Here is a 12,471-nt window from a genome sequence, read left to right on the forward strand (position 1 = left end):
CTTTGCTTCGCTCTAACTAGGACAGCCTCCATAGAAATTTTCGGTTCGTCCTTACGGCGCAAGCCTTTATGCTGCAATCTTCTAAGGCGGGTTGTCGCGGTACACATCTTGAACTGACGCACTCAAAGTGCAATATTTCGAAGGTTCTGTTTGGAACAAATAATATCATTTACTAGACGTGACGTCAGGTGGGCAATGTTCACTTTGAAAGGTACACTAAAGGAAACCGTTAAATTAAGCAGCATTAGTATAGCACGCTATACAAAAAAGAAAAAAAAATACCTTACCGTGAGGCGGAACCTTGGTAAAACAGAAAACAAGCCAAAATGAAATCCGGGGGGCAAAGCTGCCGCGAAGTCATGAAGTGCCGCACTGGTTTGTCAAGACGTTATGGATTTCGACAGCATTGTCGTTGACCTGCATTTAACTGTTTTTCATTAAATGACTAACACGTTCTTCTTAATTAACTAAAGAATCAATATTGACACTTATGAGAACATATCTGGCACCAAAGGCCCCAACGTAAACTAAAAAAAAAATAATTCATGACGTAACACTTACGTGACTTCCAACAAGAAATTTAAAAACAAGAAGATTGGTCTCAATTTCTTCAAATATTCGCAAAAGATTTTTTTTCACTAAATAAATACCAAGAATTTCGAAAGAATATTACCATTAGCTGGCTTAAAGCAGGTCTCAGAAGAGAATCCATGCACTTATGACTGCTCTTTTGTCCCGATTCCGTACGTCTAAAGACACCCACATGTTTGACATAGTTTTTACCATCGCTGGTTATGTAATTTACCACGTGCGAGCCCACTTCATTCGCAATCTGAAAAACTGAAGTTCCGGAAGTGTTCCGATAGTGCGCCAGTTTTGCCTACCTAAGTAGAACAAAAGTAGGCAGTTTTCATGGTCGCTAGACGAGAATTCAGAAAGCTACCAAGAATATCCGAGCGAATAAAAAAGTGGGCTATTTGTCGTAGACTGTCCATATTGTGCCCAAACTTTTCTAAACGAGTCTTTGCAAGTATCCTCATTAGCTGTTAATTTTACTTGTGCATACTAAGAAAGATTAGGATATTTTTTTAGTGTTTCCAAAATTTCCGGAAAGAAAAGTTTTTTATGTCCTTCTCTTTTTAGCCGCTTCAAAATTTCCAGAACTTTTACATCCCTACCTTCAACTATTCGGTCTAGTGGACGTCATGCTAACACTGAAGAGTTCCAATCACTACCGGCTTCTCATTGCAATTGTTGTGAAGGTTACTGTCCCAGACGATAGAATTGTAATGCCAATGAGCCAATACTAACGGAAAAATTACTTCTTTAGTTTATCCTTTAGCACCGTACTACAGGCCCTCTTATTCTCTCTCTCGTGGCATATAGGAACCGCATGTGAATCATATCAGTAGTGAATATGGTCAGTAAAATAGAACACTAAGACATTGAAAACACTTTAATGTTTTATTTTAAAGGAATCACTGGTAATCTTCTTCTGCGTGCACTACCAAACCCTGATCATCAAGTTGACCGCCCATATGTGGCCCAAGGTAGCTCTCCCCTGGGCTGCGAAAAGCGTCGTAGTAATCGTAGTTATCCACGAACCAACCTGGATCTTCGTTTTGGCTCGAGCCTTCGGAGTGACTAGCGCCCAGCCCGTCGTAGTATTCATCGTCCGTGTTCGCATTAACCGCCTGCTTCACAGTCTCTCGTGTCCTTCCGCTCGAGTTTTCAGGCGACAGCGATTGCTCCCCGTGTTCTTGCGGCATTCCTTCTGATTCGAAGTGCTCGATCCGATCACCTGTTGAGAACGGCACACCATTTTTCATTGACTCTTGGAAACTTGAGTCCGCCGAAGGTCCACGCAAGATTACCACAGTAGTGTTTTTTGTACCTTCTGACGACCCCGTAGCAGTCGCGGAAGTGCCAGTACTTACGCCGGTGTGCGTGACCGTTGATTGATGACTCAGGTCGGCACTTTGCTTGTGATCGACGAAGTCCTGGTGGGACGGAGGTTGTCCGTGATAAGCCTCCATCGGAGCAGGCGTGGTAGTAATGAAATAGTCAGGCTCGGCATTTGCAGCGTTGTCCTCATTCTCGTGAAAGAGAGGCGCAGTGCGGTTTCTCAGGACGAACCAGTTGCTTCGAACCGTCTCGTAGGCATTCCGGAGTCTCTTATACGAAGTGGCAGCGCTCAGTGCTCGTATGGCCCCGTATCGTTCCACCAGAGACGTCAGGTTCCGCACGACCGACCTGCCGCGGTCCAGGAAACCGGAACCCAAGAATTTCTTGTGTTCGTCATACATTATGGAAAGCATGTCCATGACTTCCGACGCGTTCGGCAGTCTCCGGAGGGTTGTGCTGACCAACTTAACAGTCGCGAGCACGGTGAGGGGCACGGGCTCAGTCTCCGACAGTAGCTTCTTAACCGCTGTGAGTTCTCCTTCGGTGATGTTTTTCCCAGACTGCACGTACGACATGATGATTCGTGCCATCATGCGATCTAAGGCCTCCATCGTGAGGTTCACGGGCAGCAGTCCGACTAAGCCGTAGTCATTTCTGGTGTGCAACGAAGTCATGTTCAGCAATTCCTGTTCATCATACGTGATGTCTTTGTACTCGGCTGCGGCTGCGAATTGACACTTCGATGCCTTGCTGGCTTCCACACAGAGCATTGTGGCCGAGTCGAAGCGTTTATTTCGGGGGCAGTCGAAGACGTGCTTGACAACCGTACCCTGGCCAACCCTGACACAGGCGTAGTACTTCCTGCATTCGGATTCAATGTGGGGGAAGTATCCAAAGTTTGCCGGGCACATGGCGTGACTCGTGGTTCCATTCTTGCTGTCTGCGGAAGTGTTCCTTCTTTCCACGACAAATTCCGGAACACGAGTGACGCTCTGTTCGACGTCGAGTGGAGATGGAGTCGGGACGCTCGTGGCAACAGTGACCTCTTCCGACGCTTCCGGTTCCATTACGGTGTTGTCCGCTTGACTGCAGGACACATTTTTCGAGCCGCATTCACCACTTCTTTCATCGAAAGTCGTTCCAGAAGGGCAGTCAAAATGGCGTTGCCGCCAGTTGCCGTTTTCCATTTTTTCGCAGTAGTGATAGCGCAGACAACCGGACCCGACGTCGTTGTGGTAGCCGCCGCCAGATCGTTCGCAGCTAAAATGCTGGAATTCTGCATCATCTTGCATCTGGTTTACGTCCTGAAAAAAACAAAAAACAAAGGAAACACACTCCCAGTGAGTCCACAGCTGGTTTAATTGTTACTTAGGTATTTTCTTAAAGAAGCGCTTCGTCACTGATAACAGTAGTTGATCGCCAAGTTTTGCTAAGACCGGCATGATCCACTGGATAACAATGATTGTGCTCACAGCAACAAAGGACAACTAAGAGCATGCTGAACAAATTAAATTTACATAAGAAATCTACCTCACCTGCAATAAAGGCAACCTACATTCGGCATAGGCAATTGTATATCATCAAACCTCTCGAAACATTCAGTTTTCAGTGCATGAAGTCATACAGAAAATGGGCTAGAACGATAAACGGGTACGTTTGAAACAATAAATGAGTACACTTGAACCGATAAATGAGTACAAACTCAAACGCGCTAGCTGATAAGTCGAGTGTTCTTACTTTATTTTATATGCCAACAAATACGACAATGAGTGCGCGGCCACACATCATTACGCCCTAAAATATACAGGACTAGAGAAGTTTGTTTGTGCTTTTTATGTAGTGTGTTATTTCGGAAAAACATGCGGTAGGCAGCATCAGTCAGCGCGAAACTGGTGATTTTGGTTCTCGTGACCATTCAAGCTGCAAAGTGAGTTACTTTCAAGCGTACGTATTAAACAGTCGATCGCACGTCTTTTTCCTCTTGATTTGGTATGAAATTAATACTTGGAAGCATTACTGTTATATTTCATGTACTTTCATATTTGGTAGGAAAGTAATACTCTCTGTTATGAAAGTAATGACTTCATACTAAAGAGAGATAAACACTAAAGCGAAAGAACGAGAACAAGACGAGAACACCGGACAGGCGCTGATTTCGAACTAAGGTCTATTAAATAAACGTGACGGTTAAATGCAAGTACATAACCACCATTTGGTGATGCCCGGTGCTGACCATGTGCGTGTATTTAAATGTCACGTTTCTTTTGATAAACCTTAGTTATAGTACTCCGTCTTTAGCTTTGCATTGCTAGTTTCTTCATTGAGCGTAAGTTAAGCATGCATTGCTCACCCGTCGGTGTACTCCACGCAGGTGGTCTGAAGTTCCATGGCACACACCACTGTAAGACACTTGGACAAAAACTGCAATGTTATCGTAAGTTATACATTTCACATTGAACAGCAAATAAAGTACTCAACATAAACGTCCTTACACGGCTATCCATCAGTTACTTCCATGCTTAGCCCAACCCGCTGCAAATTTTTAATAGTAAGTGCAGCCCACTTACAGCGCTACCATGTAAAGCATTGGTTACAGAACCATCCGTATTGTGCTAAGTCGTACATAAAAAGTGCAAAGAAACCGCCCAGACATATCGATGTGCGTTTATAACGATCGGATATCCTCACATATTTTATAACTGTCGACAGTTTACTGAGATATAATCAAAAGTGCCACTTCGCAGTTTAAGGCCAGCTTGTCCTCAGTGATATCTACAGTTTTTGCCAAACGTCTATGAAATATACAGCTGGTCAAATCATGGACCTCTTCTGAAAAAAAAAAAAACGAACATGTGCCCCGAATTATATGAAAGCGCAAGCGTACTTCTTTGGAGACTTGCAGTAACGCAAGTACTTGATTAACTATATTGAAATCTGACGCAACAGTTCTGCGGAAACTCGCAAGGTGGAGAGGAGTAATTAATAAAGGGAAAGTGAGACATCCACCCAGACGTAGCTAAGTGCTACTTAGGAAACCCATACGGGTTCCTCGAAAGAAAAGCTTCGCAGTAGACGAAAAATTCCCGACCAGGACGAATTTTTCCTCATCCTCACACACTTTAAAGCAGTCTCCAAAATTCTGTTGAAAAAAAGATTACACAAACGTGACAGATACGCAATGGCGGTTAACCATACACGCGATTAGAGAAACGTGGTCAATGTATGGAAAATGACGTGCAGAACAGACGGTCACTTCGGGTTACTGAAAAAAATTATAATTAACTATGCCCGTATTTGCAAAAGGTTCTTACGCTTGACCTGTTTGTAAGAGAATATGTCAGCAAATCATGATGCCGGACATATCATTAGCGAAAGCTGCAGGCCTATGGCAGCCTTCACAAGAGCCTTCCCACGACATTTCAAACAATATGATTGGCCTCATGCTTGGCAACGGTGTCTGTAAATGAGCAAGGATGTAAAAACCAGGCTTCCCTGTGAGTGCGCGCGTGTGTGCGTGTTTTCGCTTTAAGCATGAACTGTTTTTATGACCCTATTATTTTTTTGCGACTCGGCAGACTTGACACACTTTCTTTTTAACAAGTTCATTGGTTGTGCCTTTATAATGCTGTTATAGCTATCAATAACAAAAAATACTCTGATCGAGATAGCAAGGTACGAGCATATTCTAAATAATTAGACAAATAAGGTATGGAAGATCAAGTAAGCAATCGAGAAATTTTTTCGTGATTTTGCGATATTGCGATATTTTTCGTGATTTTGCGAAGCAATATTTTCCGTAAATCTACGATAAAGCGACGTGCCTCTGGTTACCGAAGGCGTCGAAAAATAGTGAATCTCAAGCAAGCAAGCTTGAGAATGCAACTGAAAACATTTTGTACATACTTTACCAGTTCAATTTAAAGGGACACTAAAGGCAAACTCTAAGTCGGCGTGGACTGTTTAAATACCGTTCCAGAAAACTCGCAACGCTTGTTTCGTGCCAAGAAAAGAGTTTATGAAAAAATTGCATCTGAAGGGTCCGAACACTTTTACCGCAAGTCAAATCTCCCGCGATCCAACCGGAGAGTGGTGACGTTACATACGACGTCATCGCCCTTTGCTGCCGTCGGCGAGTCAAACGGCGCCTGACAGACGGCCGTACGGTTTTTTGCATAAAACGCAAACGCGCGGCCATGGAGAAACCGAGCCAAGACAGAGCGGCGGATTCGCTGCTGCAGCTGCTTTTAGTCAAGTGACCTGAACCGTTCGGGCATCCCACGACATCACATGGAAGGGGAATTTTCTGCTACTTGCAGTTTGTGTGAGTTTCGCGAGCCAACAAATTCAGTGCAGCATTACGCGATAGCGAAACTACTGAAACGCGAAAGCGCGGGCGGCACAGAATCGAACGAAAACGAGACGTTTCGTCCGCCCGCGTTGTTGTCAAGTGTAATGTCGATGAGTTCTTTTTTCTAAAAATGAAATAGAACTGGATAAGTAGCATTTTCCTTCGTCTTATAATGCAATACAATAATTAATGTTTTTGTCACAAGCGGTTGAGGACTATAGAAACAGAATTTAAATGAGGAGTGCCTTCGTCATCGGGCAAGTACTTGAATGTGCCGGGGGAGTCTCCTAATCGTGTGCTGCATTTACCTCAATTTCTCGATTACTGAGGCTCTGTTCGCGATAATATTGACGCTTTAGAGATTACGGAGCATTAATCTATCACTTTAGCTGGACTTAATATTTGACTTTACTGTCCCTTTAAAAAAAGAACGAGGCGCGACAGACCACAACTTAAATTTCCGTCTGCGTTGTCTCCTGCATTTTCAAGTAGCATATTTCGTTCTCTGACACTCAGTTATGGCGCGAAGGAGCGGTTAGCCACGAAATATTCAAGGGGCGAATTCACGCAGTTTTTTTTTCGTAAGTAGAATTTTCCATATATCGGCTTCGTTAGGTAGTATTATGTTCGACATTTTGTTTTGCTGGCAGTTGCTCTCAGGAACAATATTTGCGTAAGGACTTTTTTTGTGAATACGTGCCCAGCTACCTGGCACCGCATTGACGCGCTTAGTTTATGGTTAGATGTGTACTAGTTTTCTGTTTGCGGCTTGCGGTTCAATTTATGCTGGGGCCGTATGACGTAAAACTATTCCAATATGTTTTTATTCCAATCTCTTGACGTCAAATTTGCGTAACCGCCGACGCAAGCATCGGGTGGTCACCCGCAGGGTTGTCTGAACAAACCAATCAAACGCGCCCCTCGTTCATAGGAGGTCACTTTTGTTTGCATGAAAAACGAATAACATTGCCTACCCTGAGCGGCTTGTCTTATCTAATTGGCTCACAAGAGGCGAGGAGCATGCTCAAGTGGAGAGGGATTCGATGGGGCCGAGCCACGGCACTGAATATTGATAACCGGATGAAGAGGGCGGTGCCGGCGTCTGCGATTGGTCCGCTTTCTCTTACTTAGCTTGCGGTGGCTCGTCGACAAACGCGGTGGCATGCAACGGAAGCTTAAGAATGACGCTAAAACGAATCCTCAGCAAAGAAGAGTTGGCAGAACGAGGTCGTAAACGTGCCGAAAGTTCTCGAAAACGTTACACGGCCACGCAAAAAAGCTTTATTACACGCAAATAAACCCATTCTCTCCGGCAGGGGTGAGCAGCCAGTGCCGGAGCGATTGGCGGTAGCCATCTTTTATTCCTTTCGGAATAGAAAAGTTTGGAATAGTTTTACGTTATAGCGCCACTGATTATAACCATATATACAGCAACTCACCGAAGACCGCAATGATGAGCCAACGGATGTGCATCCTTCCATGAACGTCCTGAAAAGCAAGTAAAACAATGCGGAGTGTGTTTGGTCCTGGCTGACGAGCATGTATCGCTAACGCAACTCTTGACATTTACCGCGCGAGGAAGGGTGAATATACTGGGCGGCGTCAGCCACATCCAATCTGGCACGTCAGTGTTTACGTTAAGCCGCATCCCCCCCCCCCCCTCCCGACTTGCTACCAGCGATTCATTTAGGCGGGCACTGAGGGCGATCAGGATGGAGCTTGTGGCTATTGTGAGGGGTCACCGCTGCTTCGGACAGATAAAGACAATAAAGGAAGATAAAGACAAATAAAGAAAGGTTGCAATGAACAGACATGGTTTCCAAACAATATACGCTGCATCAGCAACGTTTACTTGTAATTTGCCACGGAGCACTGTTTGCGAAAGTTCCCCGAAGCTGTTGCGGCTGAATCAGTCACATAGGCACGTTCGGCATTCCTCAGTCGAACGCTGGCGGGGTCCGGAGGTGAGAAACTGGTTGAAGTATTTACTAACAAATTGACCAACAGCAACTGAAGCTGCGTGCGCACTCCGCCGCAACGCCTTCGTGGTGGGGCAAACACCTTTTTATTCCTTTTTCATAAAATTTCAATTTTCAATCCATTTTCTCCTTACCTTCATAATACATACATTTCAATTTTCTGGCAAGTCTAAGCACAAAACGATTGTTCGCTGAACGTGCGGTTGGCGAAACGTCCCATGTAGTGAAGGCACATAACAGTTTAGAAACGCACGTTCTCGACAGACACAGTACTCGATAATGCTTTCTATACGCAGTACTCCTTTTCGATTTATGTAAAAACAAAAGCAAAATTAGAACAAGAAACTCATATTGCCACACAAGCATACTCAAACAAGCAAATGCAAATAATAATAGCGTACGACCACGCCCTCTCGACTTTAGCGAGTTCCGCGTGTGCGCACTTTGCTGGGGTTCTCCCTTCAGGTGTGCTGTATCCTGAAACGGCCATCGTGCGGATATGCGAAAAGAATTTAGTAATGCGTAATGAATTTAGTAATGAATTTAGTAATTTAGAATTTAGTCAATGACGCGCACACTCGCCCTAAGTTAAGGGCTATATCACGCTCTCAAGATATGGAAAGAGAAGACTGAGAAGAACTTAGAGGTTCAATTTTAGAGCGCAAGGTGCCCGTTCCTGTGGGCTCTGCGGCCATGACCGCTAAGAGATGGCGCCAGAATAGCGCGCCGTCGTCTGTTCAGCGATGACATGCGGCGAGCGCGTTCACTTACATAATACATGGAAACAAAGCGCTGCATGAGTGGAGGTCTGTCTCCGGTAGTTGCTGTGAATCGCGCCCACGCGTCCCCTACGCGCTGCCTTTCGCGACCTCTCGATTAGCGAGGCCGTCGCGCCACACTTCGCTCCGTTTGCAATGTGCCGCACATGACATATTGTCCGCGCCAGCCAATATATGGCGAAATGAAAGCACGTATAGAGCTGCGCTCAAATTTCGCGTTAGGGAGCATCGTAATCGTCAGTTAATTTTTTTTATGGAAAAAGCCACGTACAGGAGCCAGCTAACAATGAAGCCAAGGAAAACCGTAAAAAAACCAACGGTGTCAACTTTTTTTTTCTTCTTGTTGAAATGTACAACTAAGAAAAAAATTAATGCGGATCGCACGCACTCTGGGAATGGATGTAAGCGAAACTTCCTGTGCTGTTTGCTTTGATTGACGATAATTAGCGGGGATCTTGACAGCGAATGTTTAATCCCTTCAGCGTCTAGTCCAATGCGAGACTGGTAAGTTGATGTTAAACGTTACCTTGCGTAAACCACTGCTGTTTGCCTGCGTAGTACACATAACACACAGGTAGACGTGTTTGCTTTAGGTGTTGTTCTTTGCCATTGTTCACAATCTCTGAGGAGGTCGGGAATTATCATTACCTCATGTGACACATCACATTGGGGCAAAAGTATTAAACATTAATTGAATTATGGGGCTGTACGTGTCATAACCACAATCGGATTATTAAGCACGCCGTAATGACGGACTCCGGTTTAATTTTGACATTCTGGTGTTCTTTAACTTGCACCTAAATGTAAGTACAATAACGTTTTTGTAATTCGCTCTCGCTTAAATGCAGCTTCCGCGGTCGGGATTGAACCCGCGACCTCGGGCAATGCCATGGCCGCAAAGCTACCGTGGTGGGCACAGAAGTGTTGATTTTACGTGCGACCACTTACGCAGACTTGCACAGACCCTACGGTGGTCTAACGCGGCTTTGCATCTGCATGCCCTACTTAAGTTGTCCGCTTGACATATTTGCATGGTGTTTATGTTTCAGAAATAGCAGAAACATAGCGTACCGTGCCTTCAGTTTTCCAGCAACCGCTATTGCGCTGCCTCTCGCTCTTTCCGGACGCACACAAAGATAGAGTCACTTATAGGTGCACTATGCATGCGAAATTACAAGCGTAAAGGAACAGCGTCCCACACGTAAACCACGCTACACTAAAACGTGCTTTCTGCAAAGTTAATTTGCGGAACGGTAACGCATTTTCCCTTAACCCCGCTATTACGCTAACGTTAAACTAAGACAGCCTCTTGCCTGTACAGGAGCGGCCGCAACGTTCCCTTTTTGTTGCGAACATGCAGCTGCTGTGGCTTCCATCGTCACATGCAGCCGATGGAAGCCACAACAGGGACACACATGGAGAAACACCCATCGCTATCTAACTGGGCAAAGACTACACACCTTCCAAAGACAGTTTGATGCCGCAGAGCAAACGGGGCGGGTTAAAGGAGTCTGCACTTGTGGAAAACATATGAAGTGAGAGCACATGCGCGCTGAACAAATGTGAAAGAAAGGAAAACTCTGCTGCTTAAAGTCTGCCGCTTAGAACTAGGAGAATATATGATTCAAGAAAACAAAGCAGATACAACGCACATGTTGGAATCTACGTGAAGTGAAGCTTTAGTAAAGCGGTTAATTAAATGTTCTACTACTAACAACTAAGTGCGCACAAGCTTATTTACTTTGGTCCTATGCAAAGAGTAATCTCATGGAATGTTGTTTATTCACCACAAAGTGTTAGAACTTTATTATCATGCAATTTTTATGTTTACGCACAGCATCGCTCACAAGCTATGAGGAAGCGCAAACTCCAATTTAGGCGGATGCACAGCGTGAGGTGTATAAGCAGCGATGCCGCAAGAACGAATGCGACGCGCTATGCCTGCTGATGAAAGAGTGGTGCTAACCGGTGTATGCACAGAGGATTACGACACGTATCGGGCGACATTTAGGGATCCTGCACCTCTCGTATCGCAGTTAAGCATACCTATTATGGAGAATTGGCCAAGAACGGGCACACCCCCAGTAGCACATTCCGAATGGCTAAATCAAAAGTAACATAAACCGAAGAATCGATCCGTTAAATATAATTCACCATTGCAATAGCAGATCGGTTTACTTTAGAGATGCTTGTGAATAGACATGAGTTCAGATCTTACGTAGTGAGTAAACATAATAAATAATATAATTATCACAGTTGATACAAAAATTGCATAAGCAACTTCGCTGGAAGTTTGCAAATAAATATTTCGGGTGAGTTGTTCTTTCGCTCTGTCTTTCTATTCATCACGAACATTGCTATCAGCTGAGCGGACCCAATCTCAACATCATATTTCATGTCGGATATAGTGAAACACCTCATCACTATCAGAATACTTACAAATCTACAACACTTTCATGAATAAGTGACGTCAATCTCGCCAGAATTGGCGTGCCCTATGGGTCAATTTCACAAATCTTCCTTCGAACTTATCACGACATTATCAAAATTGTTTTATATCTGCGTCTAAGCTGTTAACTGGAGAAATGTAGCATCACTTGCAACATGCATAACTTACAACAAAACGTACACATCTATCCATGGCATAAGACCTCTACTAACATGATCGTGACCTGCTATAAGTGATCAAGGTAGCAGTTAGAGCTGGTTGATCTGTGTTAATGGGAAGTAAAGCGCTGAAAAGACGAGGACAAACGAACAGTGCGGCAGTACAGTGCGACAAGTTGTTGGCAGCTGCTGTTTACCTGAGAAGCAATATTCGGCCAGTGTTTGCGACAAGCGCTAAATACATGCAAAAAAGAAAAAAAAAACACACGAAAGGAAGAAAGACTCATGTATTTGTCTTGTGCGCAAGGCTCTTTTAGCTCGATGAAAGACGAAATTTTTAACTGCTAGTGCAACTAAACTTTCAGAAAGTCGTGCCAAGTACTCCTAACATCGAAACACATTTATATGAGCTAGTATTATTTAACGACAAAAGAAACGCAAACAGGTGATAACAAAACAGCAATAAAAATGTCGCTGTGCGCTTTTACCGCAATCGCATCAGCGATTGCGAACTCACCGATCTCGTCCGTTCACCCATATATCCTTCGAGCAGCGTTTACGAATAGCGCCGACACTTCGACGTATGTAGGAGCGTCGCAGGCTTTGGAAGACGACTGCTAGTGAGGCGCTCGAAAAACCGTGGTCCTGGCGGTGTTCAAGGAATTCAGCCGGAGGATTACCGGTCACGTGCCTGTGTTGTTCTGGGCGCGCGGTCCACCGAGCGGCGCCTGCTTAGTCACTTTGAACCATGCTTTGAACGCCGCCACGGCTCGAGAGTACGAGTAGCAGCCACGGGCAGGGACTAAATAACGTAAAGCGCGGAACAATAGCGCTCGCCCTCGTGTATTTGTGT

Source organism: Dermacentor andersoni, chromosome 5, assembly GCF_023375885.2.
Source record: "Dermacentor andersoni chromosome 5, qqDerAnde1_hic_scaffold, whole genome shotgun sequence".
Lineage (NCBI taxonomy): Eukaryota > Metazoa > Arthropoda > Arachnida > Ixodida > Ixodidae > Dermacentor > Dermacentor andersoni.